The 6000-nt window shown below is 50.4% G+C and overlaps 1 protein-coding gene across 2 annotated transcripts in view; it reads left to right on the top strand.

The window, feature by feature from the left end:
• Window positions 1-288: 288 nt before the first annotated feature.
• The window catches only part of PPP2R3A (protein phosphatase 2 regulatory subunit B''alpha), a 312931-nt gene continuing 307219 nt past the window's right edge, over window positions 289-6000 (top strand). For both annotated transcript variants that reach the window (XM_075341038.1, XM_075341037.1), the window contains exon 1: window positions 289-378. The gene's annotated coding sequence lies outside the window, so the exon portion shown is untranslated. The remainder of the gene's footprint in view (window positions 379-6000) is intronic.

Raw genomic sequence — 6000 nt, 5'->3', positions numbered from 1 at the left:
GGTTTTCTAGATGATAATAATTAATAGTATTGTTTGCATTCACTGACTGCAAGCCGTGGTGGTGACAACTCGCACTATTTACGCAAAAGAAACCCGCTTAACCCTTCCCTGCCCACAGGCACATCACTCTCTCTCTCCGCCGGCTCTGTGCCACATTTCTGACCACACCCCTCGCTATGTGATTGGCCAAGTGCCCTAAACGTTACCACGCCCCCACACTCGGCACATACACACATCCTGCACATGGGGAGGGGGCGTGGTCATGGATCCCACATCACGTGGCCTCAGCTGGCAGCGGAGCCGAAGAGGCGGGGAGGCAGTGGAGAGAGGAGATCCCGGGGAGAAGCGTCCGCGCCGCGGCTGAGGAGCTCCGTCCAGGTACCGGCCACATGCACCTGTGTGAGGGCGGGGTGTATGGCGGGGCTTTGTCTTCTCGCAGTGGAGGACTGCTGCTCGGCTGTGCACTACAAGTAGCAGGAGTGCGGCTGGCCACTGGCTGCATTGTGTGCACAGGCTTCATATGTGGAGCTGGGGGTGAGGGCTGGTGCCATGTGTGAGCAGTTCATCAGATTCTGGAGAAGTGGCTGCCACCATGCTGCAGTGCCCTCAGGATGGCGCCCGGCATCACTGACTATGGAAAGTGACAAGTTCTCAGGACAAAGTTTAAGGCAGGTGCAGCATCCAGTGCCCAGATAATAGGTGCCAGTGCCCTGATAATAGGTGCCAGTGCCCAGATAATAGGTGCCAGTGCCCAGATAATAGGTGCCAGTGCCCAGATAATAGGTGCCAGTGCCCTGATAATAGGTGCCAGTGCCCAGATAATAGGTGCCAGTGCCCAGATAATAGGTGCCAGTGCCCAGATAATAGGTGCCAGTGCCCTGATAATAGGTGCCAGTGCCCTGATAATAGGTGCCAGTGCCCTGATAATAGGTGCCAGTGCCCTGATAATAGGTGCCAGTGCCCTGATAATAGGTGCCAGTGCCCAGATAATAGGTGCCAGTGCCCTGATAATAGGTGCCAGTGCCCAGATAATAGGTGCCAGTGCCCAGATAATAGGTGCCAGTGCCCTGATAATAGGTGCCAGTGCCCTGATAATAGGTGCCAGTGCCCTGATAATAGGTGCCAGTGCCCAGATAATAGGTGCCAGTGCCCAGATAATAGGTGCCAGTGCCCAGATAATAGGTGCCAGTGCCCAGATAATAGGTGCCAGTGCCCAGATAATAGGTGCCAGTGCCCTGATAATAGGTGCCAGTGCCCTGATAATAGGTGCCAGTGCCCTGATAATAGGTGCCAGTGCCCTGATAATAGGTGCCAGTGCCCAGATAATAGGTGCCAGTGCCCTGATAATAGGTGCCAGTGCCCAGATAATAGGTGCCAGTGCCCTGATAATAGGTGCCAGTGCCCTGATATTAGGTGCCAGTGCCCAGATAATAGGTGCCAGTGCCCAGATAATAGGTGCCAGTGCCCAGATAATAGGTGCCAGTGCCCAGATAATAGGTGCCAGTGCCCAGATAATAGGTGCCAGTGCCCTGATAATAGGTGCCAGTGCCCTGATAATAGGTGCCAGTGCCCAGATAATAGGCAGCTATGTCCAGATAATAGGTGCCAGTGCCCAGATAATAGGTGCCAGTGCCCAGATAATAGGTGCCAGTGCCCAGATAATAGGCAGCTATGTCCAGATAATAGGCAGCTATGTCCAGATAATAGGCAGCTATGTCCAGATAATAGGCAGCTATGTCCAGATAATAGGTGCCAGTGCCCAGATAGGTGCCAGTGCCCAGATAGGTGCCAGTGCCCAGATAATAGGTGCCAGTGCCCAGATAATAGGTGCCAGTGCCCAGATAATAGGCAGCTATGTCCAGATAATAGGCAGCTATGTCCAGATAATAGGTGCCAGTGCCCAGATAGGTGCCAGTGCCCAGATAGGTGCCAGTGCCCAGATAATAGGTGCCAGTGCCCAGATAATAGGTGCCAGTGCCCAGATAATAGGCAGCTATGTCCAGATAATAGGTGCCAGTGCCCAGATAATAGGCAGCTATGTCCAGATAATAGGTGCCAGTGCCCAGATAATAGGCAGCTATGTCCAGATAATAGGTGCCAGTGCCCAGATAATAGGTGCCAGTGCCCAGATAATAGGTGCCAGTGCCCAGATAATAGGCAGCAGGTGCCAGTGCCCAGATAATAGGCAGCTATGTCCAGATAATAGGTGCCAGTGCCCAGATAATAGGTGCCAGTGCCCAGATAATAGGCAGCTATGTCCAGATAATAGGTGCCAGTGCCCAGATAGGTGCCAGTGCCCAGATAATAGGCGGCTGTTTCCAGATAATAGGTGCCAGTGCCCTGATAATAGGTGCCAGTGCCCAGATAATAGGTGCCAGTGCCCAGATAATAGGTGCCAGTGCCCAGATAATAGGTGCCAGTGCCCAGATAATAGGTGCCAGTGCCCAGATAATAGGCGGCTGTGTCCAGATAATAGATACCAGTGCCCAGATAGTAGGTGCCAGTGCCTAGATAGTAGGTGCCAGTGCCTAGATAGTAGGTGCCAGTGCCTAGATAGTAGGTGCCAGTGCCCAGATAATAGGTGCCAGTGCCCAGATAATAGGTGCCTGTGCCCAGATAATAGGTGCCTGTGCCCAGATAATAGGTGCCTGTGCCCAGATAATAGGTGCCTGTGCCCAGATAATAGGTGCCAGTGCCCAGATAATAGGTGCCAGTGCCCAGATAGTAGGTGCCAGTGCCCAGATAATAGGTGCCAGTGCCCAGATAATAGGTGCCAGTGCCCAGATAATAGGCAGAAGATGGGCACAAGATAATAGGTGCCAGTGCCCAGATAATAGGCGGCTGTGTCCAGATAATAGGCAGGAGATGGGCACCAGATAATAGGTGCCAGTGCCCAGATAATAGGTGCCAGTGCCCAGATTATAGGCGGCTGTGCCCGGTGCCCCGATAATAGGTGCCAGTGCCTTGTTAATCGGCGGCTGTGTCCAGATAATACATGTCTTTGCCCAGTGCCCTGCTAATTGGTGGCTGTGTCTAAATAATGTGGTTGTGCCCTGATAATAGGCAGCAATGCCCAGAAAATAAGCATCTGTGTCCTGATGATAGGCGGCTGTGCCCAGTTCCAGCGCTGCCCTCTTGTGCTTTCTGTGGGTCATGTGCTGCACATCTGTACAAGTCCTACTGTATATCATGTGTGAAGGGCCACATACAGAGGACCCTTCACGCCATCAGAAGGGACAGATTTTGCTCTTCTTTCCCCGCTGCTCCGGAGTTTTCCAGTTTTTCCATATTTTTTTTTTTTTATTTATTTATTTAATCTGCATTACGATTCCAGAGGTCTGGGCCTTTTTATTTAGTGCAAATCTTTATGATCTTTTCCAATTGGGCATGGCTCGCAGGATCCTCTGGGGCGTTTAAGGCTGCACCCCGTTATTACCCTGTGATCAAAGTCTTTTTTGGAAAAGATCATAAAAATCATCAAAAAATAAAATAAAGCCCATACATCATTAACTGTATGACGGCCTATACAGGAGAGCAGCGGGAATAAAATAACAGCAAAAACTGGTGACGAGTCCTCTTTAAAGGGATTGTTTATTTGTATTTGATTCATAGTCTGTGTGGCCTCTGTCCCTGTCGCTGGTGACATGAGTGACCTCATGAACCATCCACCATGGCAGGTCCACTGATTGGCTGCCGCCGTATCCACCAACCCCGTGGACAGCAGGGGAGACGCCATAGTGGGACGGCAGGTGGGGAGTAAGTTACCCCGGGTTCAAATGGCTATATTGGAAATCGGACCAGTCACATTCACAGATTATGGCCTTTACTGGCTCCGTATGTGGCTCCTGTGATCTTCCACGTTGCAGAGGTTCCGGAGCCGTCTGTACGTTAGATTAATTTTCTGGTCCATCAAACAGAACAAATTATGCTGCTATTTTTTTTTTTCCCCATGCAGACCATCGGTCCACGTGGAAAATCATCCTTATGCACTGGCTATAATGGAGCCCTGTGCCGTCCATGGTGCACGCACAGTACATGGACCGATTGTCTGAATGAGACCTTATTATTTAATTGCTGCATGCCAAAGGGATAATTAAAGAAAATTAAACTTGGAAAACCCCCTTTATTGTGGCTCACCAGCACTGACGACAAGTTTTCAGCACTGCAGCCAATCACTGAGCTCAGTGCCTTTAGGTCAGGGAAAGTTGCTGGGCTCAGTTATTGGTTGTAGCGCTGTTGATGTGATGTCAGCATAGCGGAAAAAAGCAATGGGAGAAACTCGGCGCTGGACCAGGGGAGGTTGAGTTAGGCAGAGTTTCTGTTAACCAAACTGACTCTGGGGTATAGGGGTTTTTCCTAAACCGGAAAGCGTCTTTCAGAGTTTGTGCACGTGACTTCTTTTTCACCACCGCCAAAATGCTGCAAAAAATGAACACGTGCACAGTGTCCAGTCTATTGTTACTTCTTGTAAACACTTCAGGGTTCAGAAATTGTGAAGCCATAAAAAGTAGGTGCATTCTGCAATAGGCTCGTAGTTATAGCTTGAAATATATATATATATAAAAAAAGAAGCCTCTGGCAGAACCACGACAAGATTGCCAGCAAAGCCACTTCTAAGGGTATGTGCGCACGTTGCTTTTTACCTGCTTTTTACCTGCTTTTTTGCTGCTTTTTCTTCTGCGCTGTTTAATGCCAAAATGGATGTGTTCTTCTATTCAAGCAAAGTCTATGGGAATTTGGGTTTCTTGTTCACACTATGTTGTTCAAAATGCTGCCTTTTTGTGGCAGAACTTTGGTCAAAAACTCAGCTTTTCAAAGAAGCAACATGTCAATTGTTTTTGCCATTTGGGTTTTGCACTGCAAAGCTGAGTTTTTGACCAAAGTTCTGCCACAAAAAGGCAGCATTTTGAACAACATAGTGTGAACAAGAAACCCAAATTCCCATAGACTTTGCTTGAATAGAAGAACACATCCATTTTGGCATTAAACAGCGCAGAAGAAAAAGCAGCAAAAAAGCAGGTAAAAAGCAACGTGCGCACATACCCTTAGGCTGGTTTCACACTTGCGTTGAACGGCATCCATTGCGTTGTGTGACAGATGCAACGGATCATACAAAACGGAAAGCTTTTTTTTTTTTATTTATTTTTTTTCTTCTTTACAGTTTTACCGGCAGCAGACTATTGTGAATGATCAGCTGATCACCCGGCGGCCGGGCGCTCAGCTGCGAGCTCTCACATGCCGGCGGCCGGGCACTCAGCTGCGAGCTCTCAAAAGCCAGCTGCCAGGCGCTCAGCTGAGTGCTCTCAAAAGCCGGCTGCCGGGCGCTCAGCTGAGTGCTCTCAAAAGCCGGCTGCCGGGCGCTCAGCTGAGTGCTCTCAAAAGCCGGCTGCCGGGCGCTCAGCTGAGTGCTCTCAAAAGCCGGCTGCCGGGCGCTCAGCTGAGTGCTCTCAAAAGCCGGCTGCCGGGCGCTCAGCTGAGTGCTCTCAAAAGCCGGCTGCCGGGCGCTCAGCTGAGTGCTCTCAAAAGCCGGCTGCCGGGCGCTCAGCTGAGTGCTCTCAAAAGCCGGCTGCCGGGCGCTCAGCTGAGTGCTCTCAAAAGCCGGCTGCCGGGCGCTCAGCTGATTGCTCTCAAAAGTCGTCTGCCGGGCGCTCAGCTGATTGCTCTGGCTGCATTAGTATACATGGAGGCCTGGAGAGGCTGGCTGCATTAGTATACATGGAGGCCTGGAGAGCTGGCTGCATTAGTATACATGGAGGCCTGGAGAGGCTGGCTGCATTAGTATACATGGAGGCCTGGAGAGGCTGGCTGCTTTAGTATACATGGAGGCCTGGAGAGGCTGGCTGCATTAGTATACATGGAGGCCTGGAGAGGCTGGCTGCATTAGTATACATGAAGGACACCTTATACATGGACTATAGGGGTGTATTATACATAGAGGTCTATGAGGCTGTATTATACTGGAGGTTTATGGGGCTGCATAATACAAAATGAAGGACACCT

This window comes from Anomaloglossus baeobatrachus, chromosome 3, assembly GCF_048569485.1.
Source record: "Anomaloglossus baeobatrachus isolate aAnoBae1 chromosome 3, aAnoBae1.hap1, whole genome shotgun sequence".
Lineage (NCBI taxonomy): Eukaryota > Metazoa > Chordata > Amphibia > Anura > Aromobatidae > Anomaloglossus > Anomaloglossus baeobatrachus.
This window is presented reverse-complemented; position numbering and strand designations above follow the sequence as displayed.